Here is a 14,273-nt window from a genome sequence, read left to right as displayed (position 1 = left end):
TTGAGAACTGACCATGTCATGAATGATGTAATATGTGACATCATCACCAATGGATTGCGGGCGCGAGAGTTACAGTTAGTACAACTAACTATAACAGAGGAATTTTAATGGTTTTGTATGAGTGAAATGTTCAGCTAAGTATAACACCCCTGAAACCTATGGTTTTTTCAGTGAATTTCTTAGGTTATTTAAATGCTAATTCCTAACTATAACCTGCCTGAAACCTATGGAGCTACCACCAGTAAGCGCCACAGAACTGCGTTGAGAGAGGTGTAAAAGGGGCGTGGTCTCAGAACGCCTTTCTGCAATGGAGCTCCCTGGGGAATACTGGAGGTACCTGGTGGGCTAGTTGGCCCCCAGGGATCCCCGTATTTTAGGGGAATTTGTTCCCCCTCTGCAAACGCGCCAGGAGGCGCATTTGCAAAGTGGTGCAATAAGGGGGCGTGGCCTCCGGCCTGCCCCCAATTTTTAATTCATAAAAAAAAAAATCAGGAAGGGGCCAAGTGGAGGGGGCTACCATGCCCCCCTCCAATGCCAGTTGTAGTAGTAGTTATAGTTAAAACCTAGTTTCCATAGCAAATCTGCAACATTCTATTTGGAATACCTTTGGCGCCGGTGGACGAATCTTCGCAAATTGCTCCAAGGAAATGGTCTGCCCCGCTCCGCTCCTTCCCTGACTTGTCAAGCGGGGGTCGAGAAAAAAGGGGGTCCCAAAACATGTTTTCCCCATTCAATTTTCCATAGGGACCTTTAGCCAGGGCGACAGCCCGAACGGCTGAACGGAATTACACCAAATTTGTCAGAGAGGTAGATTTTGTTTCGCAGGTTGTGCTTTTTGTTAAAGGGTGTAAATCAGTTCAGTAGTTCCTGAGAAAATCAAAAGTAAAATCATAGCGATATCTAGAGACGGAGTATAGTACGTGTACCTTCCCGAGCACGAGCTGCATGCTGATTGGCTGTCAACTGTCTGTCAACACTCGAAACCAGGAAGTGTTGGCAGCCATCTTGTGCCTCGGTAGAACCGATCCACAAGAAAACAAGAAACAAAGGTAAAAACAAAGAAAAGGGGGCAAGGTAGAAACACCCTAACCCCCTAGGCCTGCTCACGGGGTCCCACAAGGACCCCCAAGGCCCAAAATCGCGGGGTACGCGTACACTGCCGTTCCCCCCAAACAATTACGGCACCACTCTGCAAACGCGCCCCTTGACGCGTTTGCAGAGGGGGAACTAATTCCCCTTGAATACTGGGGGTCCCTGGGGGCCAAGTAGCCCACCAACAACCTCCAGTATGTGCCAGGGGGATGCCTTGCAGAGACCTGTAAAGAGGACACACCCCTTTTTACACCTCTCTGCAACGCAGCCCCATGGCTCATACTGGAGGTTTCTGGTGGGCTAGTTGGCCCCCAGGGACCCCCAATATGCAAGGGGAATTAGTTCCCCCTCCGTAAACGCGCCAGGGGGCTGCGTTGCAAAGAGCTGTAAAAAGGGGCGGGCCTCATTACACCTCTGTGCAACGCAGCCCCCTGGCACATACTGGAAGTTCCTGGTGGGCTAGTCGGTCCCCATGGACCCCCAGTATTCAAGGGGAATTAGTTCCTCCTCCGCAAACGCGCCAGGGGGCTGCCTTGCAGAGACGTGTAAAGAGGCCAGACCCCTTTTTACACCTCTCTGCGAGGCAGCCTGCTGGCGCATACTGGAGGTTCCTGACCCCCTAGGGCTGCTCAGGGGGTCCGACAAGTACCCCCAAGGCCATTTTTTTTTTTTAATCCCGGGATACATGCAGGGCACTTTTACCCTGCCGATCCCAAAAAAAAACATAAAGGCACCACTCTGCAAATGCGCCCCCTGGCGCGTTTGCAGAGGGGGGAAATAATTCCCCTTGAATAGTGGGGGTCCCTGGGGGCCAAGTAGCCCACCAGGAACCTCCAGTATGCGCTAGGGGGCTGCCATGCAGAGACGTGTAAAGAGGCCATGCCCCTTTTTATACCTCTCTGCAACGCAGCACCCTGGCGCATACTGGTGGTTCCTGGTGGGTAGTTGGCCCCCAGGGACCCCCAATATGCCAGGAGAATTAGTTCCCCCTCTGTAAACGTGCCAAGGGGCTGCGTTGCAGAGAGGTGTAAAAAGGGGCGGGGCCTCATTACACCTCTGCGCAACATAGCCCCCTGGCGCATACTGGAGGTTCCTGGTGGACTAGTTGGCACCCAGGTACCGCCAGTATGCTAGGGGAATTAGTTCTTTCTCTGCAAACTCGCCAGGGGACTGCGTTGCAGAGAGGTGTAATGAGGCCACGCCCCTTTTTACACCTCTCTGCAATGCAGCCCCCTGGCACATACTGGAGGGTCCTGGTGGGCTAGTTTGCCTCCAGTGACCCCCAGTACGCAAGCAGACTTAATCCCCCAACTTAGAACGCGCTACGGGGCGCGTTTGCACAGTGGTGAAGGTAGGGGGCGGGGCTTGAGGTGATATGTGTGCAAACATGCCCGGTGGCGCGTTTTAAGTTGGGGAATTAATTCCTCTTCAATCCAGAGGTTCCCTAGTGGCCAACTAGTCCAACAGGTACCTCCATTAAGCGCCATGGAGCTGCGGTGCAGCGTGTTGTAAAAAGGGCCCTCTGAACACCTCTCTGCAACACAGCTCCCTTGCGCATACTGGAGGTACCTGGTGGGCTAGTTGGCTCACAGGGGACCTCAGGTTTGAAGAGGAATGAATTCCCCAATCTTAAATGTGCCACAGGGCGTGTTTGCACACATGTCACCTCAGGCCCTACCCCCTTCCTTCACTATTGAGCACAATATTCCTCTAAAATCAGCGGAACTACGAATTCCGATGTACTAACCTGTTTTCACAAGAGATGTCAGTGCTGCATCTTTGAGCCCAGTATGGACACTGAAAAGTAAATCTAAGCGTACTTACCAGTAACTTGTATTTCCTTCCATAGGAATCTATTGTGTGGTTTTCACCAGAAAAGTTTCCAAGTATCTATTTTTGAAAAGTACAAATATTCCTCTAAAATCAGCCGAAATACGAATTCCGATTTACTCACCTGTTATCAGGAGAGACCTCAGTGCTGCATATTTCAGCCCACTACTGATCATGAAAAGTAATTCTAATCGTAGTTACAGTAACTTGAATTTCCTTCCATAGGCTAGCATTAACTGGTTTCATTTGGAAATTCTTCTAAGTGTGGAGTTTTGGCACTTTAAAAAATTCCTCAAAATCAGCCGAACTACGAATTCCGTTTTACTCACCTGTTATCAGGAGAGACCTCATTGCTGCATCTTTCAGCACACTACTGATCATGAAAAGTAATTCTAATCGTAGTTACAGTAACTTGAATTTCCTTTTACTCACCTGTTATCAGGAGAGACCTCAGTGCTACATCTTTCAGCACACTACTGATCATGAAAAGTAATTCTAATCGTAGTTACAGTAACTTGAATTTCCTTCCATAGGCTAACATTGACTGGTTTCACTTGGAAATTTTTCAAAGTGTGGAGTTTTGGAAATTTTAAAATGTTCTAAAAAATCAGCCGAACTACGAATTCCGATTTACTCGCCTGTTATCAGGAGAGACCTCATTGCTGCATCTTTCAGCACACTACTGATCATGAAAAGTAATTCTAATCGTAGTTACAGTAACTTGAATGTCCTTCCATAGGCTAAAATTGACTGGTTTCACTTGGAAATTCTTTTAAGTGTGGAGTTTTGGAACCTAAAAAAAATTCTAAAAAATCAGTCGAACTACGAATTCCAATTTACTCACCTGTTATCAGGAGATACCTCAGTGCTGCATCTTTCAGCTCACTACTATTCCTGAAAAGTAAATTTAACTGTACTTACCAGTAACTTGAATTTCCTTCCACAGGATATATTTGCCTGCTATAAAAAATATATATAAATTAAAAAAATATTAAATAAAAAAAATAATATTACAATTTCAATATTTTTAAAAACATTTTTTTCAATTTATATTAAAAATATATAATGTAATTAAAAAAATAAAATATCTAAAAATAAACACTTTAAAACAATGTAGTACATTAATATAAAAAATATAACAATTAATACATTTAAAAATTATCAATTACAAAACCTTTCAAATTCACTGAAAAAAACCATAGGTTTCAGCCACGTTATAGTTTAAAATTAGCATTTAAAAACCCTACATATTCAATAAAAAAAACATAGGTTTCACACACGTTATAGTTAGGAATTAGCATTTAAAAAACCTTAGAAATTCACTGAAAAAAACATTGGTTTCACACACGTTATAGTAAAAAATTAGCATTTAAAAAACCTTAGAAATTCACTGAAAAAACCTTAGGTTTCACACACGTTTTAGTTAAAAATTACCATTTAAAAAACATTAGAAATTCACTGATAAAACTATAGGTTTCACACATGGTATAGTTAGCTGGACATTTCACTCATACAAAACCATTGAAATTCCCCCGTTATAGTTAGTTTAGTTAATTATAACTCACGCGCCCACAATGCACTGCTGCTGACGTCACATACTACATCACTCATGACATGGTCAGTGACATCACTCATGACATCACTGATGACATCTCAAATGACATCACTAATGACATCACTGATGACATCATCCTTATGAAAGAGTGGCAGACCTCCTCTCACCCTAATATAACCTTTGATACACACATTCAAAAATAAAAAATACAATTTTCAAAAAAATGGAGATACCAATACCAATTTCAACAACCTATTCAGTAATTCCAACATCTACATACACATCCACTCATTCACCAACATTTCTATACAGTCACTCATACATGTACTCATTCAACATATGTACTCATACATCTATACATCCTGTTACACACCAACACTCATGGATAAAGTTACTCACACACATACTCACACATGCAAATAAACATCCATTTACTTGCATATACAGCTATACACACACCACTACACTTACTTCTACAGAAACATACACATACTTACTCTCTTAAACATTCACTTATAGAAAACAATATTTATTTATACAGGAACTCTTCCAATCTCTCACTCTCATGTATACTCACCTATATACATAAATACTCACATATACTAGTTTAAAACATATGTACTTACTCATAAAGACACTATTGGGACAGTCATTCACTCACTAACACACCCATACACAAACTCATCCACCCATACAGTCTTGCACACATGCTGTCTTCAAAACACATACAAACAGTGAGTCAGTCATTCATGCATCTATACGCTAAGTAATATCCCCCACCGAACCATACAGACACTCATACTGATACTCAAAAAAACAACTAATAAGCCATATACACACTCATGTAGCTACTCACCAACCCATGCAGCCACTTATACACAAAGTGAGACACTGATACAGATATTTACATATTTAAACATTACTCGTTAATATATGTATTCACTAAGATACGCTTAATAACTCAGTTATAGAATCAATTTTACCCCAAAAAAATTTCACTTAGACATTTATTTACCCAGATTCAGATTCAGATTCAGAAAAATCTTTATTCGATGATTAGAAACCATCATAAAAGTACATATATACTATAAAATCTTCAATAAATAATACATCTGGATTCTGTTTAAAAACAAGGGTGCAATGTTATGGGGCAAAGTTTTATATACATTCGTTCCTTGACATTATTCTCTAGTGATTCTTAACCTTACTGCCACTTTAAAAAAAATCATCATAGAGCATAGTGTTCGCATCTCATTTGCTCTTTGTAAAAAAAGTAGGGCAGTTTTGGCATGACGGATCTTTGCCTCTTTCAGAATGGCCACCAAAAATTTACGCCGAGGCATTTTATAAAAAGGACACAAAAGTACAAAATGAAGGGTGTCCTGCGGAGACCTATTGTCGCAGCCGCAGGCACCCTTCTGCTCAATTGTTAACATAAAACCAGATGGATAAGACAGTATGTTTGGTAACAAATTGAGCCTAAAACGACACATTAAAACCGGTCCTGCGAGTTATACATAAAAAAATAGGTAAGGTTCCATGCCCACATTATTACTCACAAGACGGTGTGCAATTATTGATCTCTTGGACAGTTCAAAACCAGCCCTGCGAGATGCTAACTTTTCAAGTAGCAATTTTTTAACTTGTGATTTACAGGAGGTGTGCATTGCGTTTGGGTTGGTAAAGAGATCCTTCCGGTCAAGATCCTCTAGTGTGGCCTTGACATAGTTTAACCAGGGGATCTGCAACCCATTGTCCCTTTGTAAGCAGTCTATTATGATTACTCTACTTAGATCTGCCTCGGGTATTGACCAGATTCTGAGCCATGCTCTAATTGAGCTAAGTTTAACCTGTTCAATTATGTAAGGGCTCCCCAGTTCACTGTGCGCAATTGCAGCTGGAGTGCTCTGCCGGATTTTTAAGAGCCTACGAAGAAACTTATCTTCCTCCAGGTGCTATTGTTTTACATCCCTAGAACCCCATACCTCAACTCCATACAGCGCTTTTGATCTGCTTATAGAGCCATATAGGTTCATCACCTGTTCAGGGGACCAGCGGCCAAGTCTACGAGCAAAGTTTAGTATGGCGCCATTTGAGGAGACCAGTTTGGAGCAGCGTTCCTCTATCAGGGTTTTAAATTTTAGTGCCCCATTAAATAAGAGTCCAAAGTAAGAAAAGGTCTTCACCGTTTCTAAAGTATGCGTCCCTATTTTGTGTACTGGGTTTCTGCGAGGCTTTTTACCTGCCAGCATCACAAAAGATTTGCTCAAGTTCACAGACATATCTAAGCTATCCATGAATTTCACAAATCCTTCGATCAAACACTGTGGGCTCCTCGAAGTGCGGGCCAGCAGGACCGTGTCATCCGTGTACCAAAGTACCGGAATGTGACGCGATCCTGCTTTAGGGCAGTCTGTATTCAAGGTGATCAGAGTTCTCTCAAGGTTATTAATATAGAGTGAGAACAAGAATGGAGCAAGGATACAACCTTGCCTCACTCGCTAGTGCACGGAAAGGGTTCAGTACTCCCCCCCTCCGTGCTATAGCGGACTCTGGCTGTGGTATTCCAATGCAATTCTTTAAGAATATTAATCAGTCCAGGGTCAATTCCTAAGAGACTCATCATGGCCCACAACTTGTTCCAGTTAACATTATCAAACGCCGCAGCCCGGTCCATAAACCCCAAATAAATAGTTTCACTGCTGGCTATTGTATATTTTGCAATCAGTAGATAGAGGTTAAGACATTGGTCACTGGTAGATTTTCCTGATCTAAAGCCATATTGGGTGTCCACTATAATGTGGTTCTCTTCTGTCCATTCCATGAGTCGATCCACTACCGCCCGACCCAGGATTTTAGCAGAGAAATCGTCCAATGATATCGGTCTGTAACATTGAGGGCTATCCCTGCTTCCCTTCTTAAATATAGGGACAATTATTGTTGTTGACCAGGAGCGAGGAAGCCCAGTTAAAATGGCTGCATTTAGAACCCTTGCCAAAATTGGGGCCCATAAGTCCACATTGCTCAGATACAAATCTGGCGGGGTACCATCGGGGCCTGGGGCTTTATTGAGAGTGAGACCTTGGATCGCCTTTGTTATCTCTGTGAGGGAGAATTCTACCACCGAACTCCGTTTTCCATCCCTTCCCCCTTCTGGGCCTGTGTCATGAGTGTGATTGTAGAGTCCCTCATAGTGTGTCACCCATTGTTCAGGGAGAATGTTAGTACCAATCACCAGGGCACTGCTATCCTGTAAGCATGGTCTATTAATAATCCTCCAAAATTCTGTGTAGTCCCTTTTCTCACCCACCTCCCTCAAGTCGGCCCATGCTTCGGTTTGTAGAGCAACCTTTATCTGTTTTAGCACAGTTTTATAGGTCTGTCTAGACAGGGCCACTTTTAATTTATCCCTGGGATTAGCTTTAAGGCTAGATTTTAATGCCCTTAATGCTCTAGAGCAATTAGTGTTGTACCATCTTGGGTGAGTTGTCTTTCTACTACGGCCCTTTGCCTTCATTAAATCATCAACCAGGTTGGTTATGGACCCAAACGCCATAACCAGTGAACGCTCCTGTGTCAGTGGATCTAAGCATTTATCAATCTGACTTTTCCCCTTTGCTAGTAATGAATTATAAAATGTATTGGCATCGATTTTTGACCATTTGAGTCGTCTCCCCTGACCGGATACCCTCAGTTCGGTGTCTGTTTGCGCGCTCCTCTTCGGACGGCCTCTATACATAAGTTCCAGGACTAGAGGGTTATGGTCACTGAAGATGCTCCAATCAATCCTTGCCCCTGCGATCCAATTTTCTGCATGTCTCGATACTACAATGTAGTCAATAAATGAGGCGCATCCTCTTCCTTTAAAAGTTGGTGTAAGGGACCCCTCTTTACCCGGGACAACCAGATCAATAGTGTGTGCCAGAGCATACGCATTTAATAATTCATTAAGGGCTAGCCCCTCAGAAGTATGTTTAAGGTGTGGACCTTTAACAACTGGGCAGGAAGACCAATCAGGGGTTACTGGGAGCAAGTTTGGGCATAGATGACAGTTTAGATCACCCATCACTATTACAATGGGTTCTGCCGCTCCTTTCCTGTATTCTCGTTCTTGGTTGAGTCTATGATCTAATTCATGGAGTGCAACATTTCTTCCTACTACCGACCCTGTGTTGTAGATGTTAAATATCAGCAACCTCAATCCGCTCCCTGCAAATTTTACCGCCTGGACTGTGTGCGACGACCAGGATGGTGTTGTCCATACTCCTACTAAGTTTAGATATTCATGTAAGGCAAGCCTTCCCCTTGCTCTTCCTGATCTAGTTTCTTGTGCTGGTACAAAGAAACATTTGTAGCCTGGTAGCTGGAAGAGAGTGCTTTCAATCGCCCAGGTCTCCTGCAAACTTATTATTTGGAACTCACTTAGGTAGTTCCGCCATTCCTTGTTTTCAAATTTCCCCTCTAGCCCAGCTACATTCCAGGGCATAATTTTTAACCCTCCCCCGATGATTGTCCAACCTGCATACTTTATCTGAGATGGATCCCTCCCTCATTGATGCCAGTCCCCTATGCTTCACTTTACTTTGCGTTAGTTGGGAATCTTCAATTCCCACCTGCTGGTTGTTCCCCTGTGCTCCCAGGACAATAGGTTCAATATCCTCCTCAACAACCATAAAGTCTTGTGGAATTACCGGCCTATTTAGTCAGCCATTTTCATCCAAAGACATTAAGGGGCTGAATCGATTTGTCCATTCTGACAGGCCCTGGTCATGTGAGTCCCGGCCTGCCGACGTATAGTTCCTGGCCCAGGTCCCCTCTGGGGCCAAACCCCTCCCACCACAAGTATATCTGGGTGCATGTATAGCCCGTTGTATGGGATAAAAATGTCCTAGTGGAAGTGGACATATGGTGCTTGGCTGGTTCCTATTTTCACTTTTTAATACAAATTCCACTAGGCGGGTATCCTTGAAATTCACTATGATACAGTTACCCGCAGTCTCTTTGCTCCTACTGCCTACCCAGTTTACCCTTCTGACATGCATAATCTCCCCTCTTTCCCTACCGGGTAGAGGCCTGTGCACATTTAACCTATGTATTATCTCATTTTTTAGTTCTGCTCAGGCTTGAGTTCAGGAAACCCCACCATGACAACTACATAGGGACATGCTTCGGGGGGGTAGGTTTATATCTGGCAAAGGATTGGTAATCCCTCCATGTCACTCGCGGCGTGTTTTGTGTGTCTCTTCCCCTCTGTATGTTGAAGGATTCCTGTTTTGTATTTGCAATATAGTTGCTTGACCTTGCCCCTCGTCTAACCTAATGTCCCCTGTTTTCTGTTTGTTACCTAGCTCTACCTGTATTGGAGGGTTCGGGGGGGCATGTACTTGTGCAATCGTGCATGGGACGTTATTGACACAGTTATTTTTTGCAGGGGCCTGCCGCACTGGGGTTAGGTTTACTGGCGTAGGGTTGGCTAATGAATTATTATTATTGATGGGACCCTTTATTCTCCCCTGTTTGTTCAGTTCATTTGTGATTTTGTCTAATCTGCTGACTAATGGCTTAATCTGGTTTACGATAAAAAGTTCCAGATGATTTTGGAGATCTGTTATTACTTGGGCCATCCACCCTGGTGGGACTGGGTGGTGTGCTGCTTGTGCTTCAATTACCTTCTCCTCAGTGTCATTTATTTTGGGCATAGGAGCGTTTGATTTCAATCCAATCCAATCAGAAATTTGTATAGCGCGCTACTCACCCAGAGGGTCTCAAGGCGCTTAGGGGAGAGGAGTTCGCTACTGATCGAATAACCAGATCTTGAGTTGCTTCCTGAAGGAGAGGTGGTCTGGGTACGACGGAGGTGGGTGGGGAGACGGCGTTGACTTGTTTGGTCATCAAGAGGGAGGAGTCTAGGATGAAGCCCAGGTTGCGTGCATGGTCCGTTGGTTTGGGTGCGCTGCCTAGAGCCGGGGGCCACCAGGAGTCATCCCAGGCAGAGGGGGATGATCCCAGGATGAGGACTTCCGTCTTGTCTGAGTTCAGTTTTAGGCTGCTGTTCTTATTCCACTCGGCTACTTCTTTCATCCCTTCGTGTAGGTTTGTTCTGGGTCTTTGGTGAGGGAGAGGATCAACTGGGTGTCGTCGGCGTAGGAGATGATGTTGAGGTTGTGTTGGCGTGGGATGGATGCGAGGGGGCTCATGTAGACGTTAAAGAGGGTCGGGCTGAGCGATGATCCTTGTGGTACGCCGCAGATGACTTCGGTGGCCTCTGATCTGAACGGGGGGAGGCGGACTCTCTGTGTTCTTCCGGGGAGGAACGAGATGATCCACTCCAATGCTTTATCTTGTATCCCGACGTTGTTGAGGCGTTGTACTAGGGTGCGGTGGCAGACCGTGTCGAACGCTGCGGAGAGGTCCAGGAGGATGAGAGCCGCTGTTTCCCCATTGTCGAGCAGGGTTCGGATGTTGTCTGTGGCTGCGATGAGGGCGGTTTCAGTGCTGTGGTTAGCTCGAAAGCCGGATTGTGAGTGGTCGAGGGAACCGTTAGACTCAAGGAAGGCGGCGAGCTGACTGTTGACGGTCTTCTCTAAGACTTTTGCGGGGAATGGGAGGAGCGAGATGGGGCGATAGTTCTTAAGTTCGGTGGGGTCTGCTGAAGGTTTCTTCAGGAGGGCGCTGAGCTCGGCATGCTTCCAGCTTTCCGGGAAGGTAGTGGTGCTGAAGGAGCAGTTGATGATGTCCCGGAGTTGGGGTGCGATGACGGAGTCGGCCTTGTTGAAGATGTGGTGGGGGCATGGGTCGGTTGGCGATCCGGAGTGGATGGTGTTCATTGTGCGGATGGTGTCTTCAGTGCTGATCGGGGCTCCAGGCGCGGAGGGTGGTGGTGGGAGGCTTCGGTTCTGTGGTTGGGGGAGTGCTCTGATCACCGAAGCTGTTGTGTATGTCTGCAATCTTGCTGTGGAAGAACTAGGCGAGGGAGTCGCAGAGGTCTTGTGAGGGAGTGATGTTGTTGTTCCCGGCGCTGGGGTTGGTGAGCTCTTTTACGATGCTGAAGAGTTCCTTGCTGTTGTGGGCATTGTTGTCTAGTAGATCCTTGAATGCTGATTTCTTGGTGGTGCGGATCAGTTGGTGGTGTTTGCGGGTGGCGTGCTTGAGAGCGGTCATGTTGTCTGTCGTTGGGTTTCTTCGCCAGGCTTTCTCGAGGGTTCGGCAGTTCTTCTTGGAGTTCTTGAGGTCGTCGTTGAACCAGGAGGCTTTTTTGCTTCCTGGCTTGTTGGGGCGGTTTTTCAGGGGTGCTAGGTCGTCAGCGCAGTTGGTGATCAACTGTGCGAGGTTGTTGGCTGCTTGATTGGGGTTCGTTGATCTGGCAGGAGGGTTCTGGTTCAGTGATGTGGTGAGCTGGTCGGTGGTAATTTTGTTCCAGCATCTGCGGGGGACCTGTTGTGGGTGGTGGTGGGTCGTGGTCTTTCTGCAGCTGAAGTGGACGCAGCTGTGGTCTGTCCAGTGGAGTCCCGTGGAGTGATTGAAGGAGATGTGCTTGCTGGAGGAGAAGATTGGGTCGAGCGTGTGTCCGGCGTAGTGGGTGGGGGTGTTCACCAGTTGTTTGAGTCCGAGATTGGCGAGGTTGTCCAGCAGGGTGGTGGTGTTGTTGTCGTTGTTATTCTCCAGGTGGAAGTTGAGGTCCCCTAGGAGAATATAATCATCGGAGGGGAGGGCGTGTGGGCTGACAAAGTCAGCGATGTCTTCACTGAATTGTGTGCGGGTCCAGGGGGTCTGTAAATGAGGGTGCCTCTGAGTGTGGTCTTGGGGTCGGTGTGTATCTGGAAGTGAAGGTGTTCGGCAGCTGTGAGGGTGTCGTCGGGGCTGGTCGTGATGCGGATGGTGTTCTTGTGGACGATGGCGATGCCTCCTCCTGTTTGGTTGATGCGGTCCCTTCGGATGATCTTGTATCCGTCCGGGATGGCTATGGCGATGTCGGGCGCTGATGAGGCGTTCATCCAGGTTTTCGTGAGGAAGGCGACGTCCGGAGATGTGGTGTTGAGTAGGTTCCATAGTTCAATAGCGTGTCTGTGGACCGAGCGGGTGTTGAGCAGGATGCACTTCAGGTGGTTGTTGTTGGAGCTCTGCTTGGCATGTGTGGATGCGGTGTAGGTCCTGATGCAGCAGAACTTGCAGAATTGGCAGGTGAAGGGTCCGTGGGTGCGTCCTGGGGCGGCTCGGTTGCAGTCGGGTAGTCGGCCGGTGTTGAGGGCAGTGAGGGTGGCGGCGTCGTACGTTTGGCGGGTGGGATAGTTTCTGCACGGGCCAGGGGGTCTGGCGCTGGGCGCAGTCCAAGTGCAGACGGTCTTACCTTCGGCGCGCATAGGGCGTGCCCGCTGCGCGTGAACGCTGCGCGTCTGCCATAGGTGTAGAGTGGAGGGGGGCGGAGCGAGGGAGGAGCAGCTGGGAGGCGGGAGCGGGGTGGCGAGTGGGGAGGGGATTGGTCTGGAGATGCTGGAGGGAACGGGGGTGGGGCCGCGGGGGAGCAGCGGCAGGGAGCGGGGTGGAGAGACGGGCACAACAAAATAATGGCAGACGAGATCGGGGGCACAACCAAGGAGGTCACTGGCACAAAAACAGTCACTGGCACAAAAACAATGAAATTCAATTATTGCTGGCACAGACGAGATCGGGGGCACAACGGAGGAGGACACTAGCACAAACACAGTCACTGGCACAAAAACAATGACATTCAATTATTGCTGGCACAGACGAGATCGGGGGCACAACGGAGGAGGTCACTGGCACAAAAACAATGAAATGCAGGAGATGCAAAGCAGATACGATACCAGGCACACTAAGGAGGGCCGTGCGGCGGGTGGAGCGACCGGTTCTGACCAGGTCAGGTCGGTCACTTTTCTAGAATAACACTTCTTAGGCCCTACTTTTCTAGTTCTATTACTGAGGGTTTAATTTCCGGCCACGGATGATGCCACCACCGTATCAGGCTCTGGCTGGGCACAGGGAATGTCGTCTGCCGATATTTCCAAAATAATTGGTGGGGGAACAGCCACTGTTTCCTTGTCAATGATCTGCAAAGGGGAGGGTAGGACTGTTGCTGGCGTTAGAGATAAACGTCTCTCCGTGCGCTCGATCTCCCCGGAGACTGCACCAATAACTTTCCTCAAGATAAGGTCAATTGCTGTGGGTTGGGCTTTTTGAGATAGTGAAATATTTGGCTCTAGCACTGTGATACTGGGTGTAATGGGGACATGAGGTTTGCCCCTGGTGGAGCGCGTTTTAGCTTTGCTGGCCATATTGCAAGCAGTAAATCAACTGATACACCTCGCTACCACCTTTATGTCCTTTGCGCTCCCCCATGATTTTACTAGAATGTCCACAATCGATTAGCAGCTTAGAGCTTAACCCACCTAACCACCCTCAGCAAATAATTAGCGTGTCCAGGACCCACCGCCAAAGTCCAGAGTGTTCTGTCAGACGCGTGCCCGTGCTGCGTAGATGTAACAGATGCAGATGATATCACTCGATGGAAGACCCAAGAGAGGTGGCCCAGCCCGGCCTCACCCGGCTCCGGACGGCCACAGACGACCCGCCCTTTGCCCGGGCTCCGCCCAGTGCAGTCCCGCGCGCAGTCCCGCGACGCGGGGGCTGTGCTCCTTTTTGTGCGTCTCCTGGCGTGGGAAATGCTGGAGGCGGCGGCTTCCGCTGCTGAGGCGTCTGGGACTTGCAGTCCAGATGCCCCACTCCACACTGCGGCCGCTACTGGATGTGGGCTGCGGCGGCGGGAGGGAGACAGGCA

Source organism: Lissotriton helveticus, chromosome 3_2 (genome assembly GCF_964261635.1).
Source record: "Lissotriton helveticus chromosome 3_2, aLisHel1.1, whole genome shotgun sequence".
In the NCBI taxonomy this organism is placed as follows: domain Eukaryota; kingdom Metazoa; phylum Chordata; class Amphibia; order Caudata; family Salamandridae; genus Lissotriton; species Lissotriton helveticus.
This window is presented reverse-complemented; position numbering follows the sequence as displayed.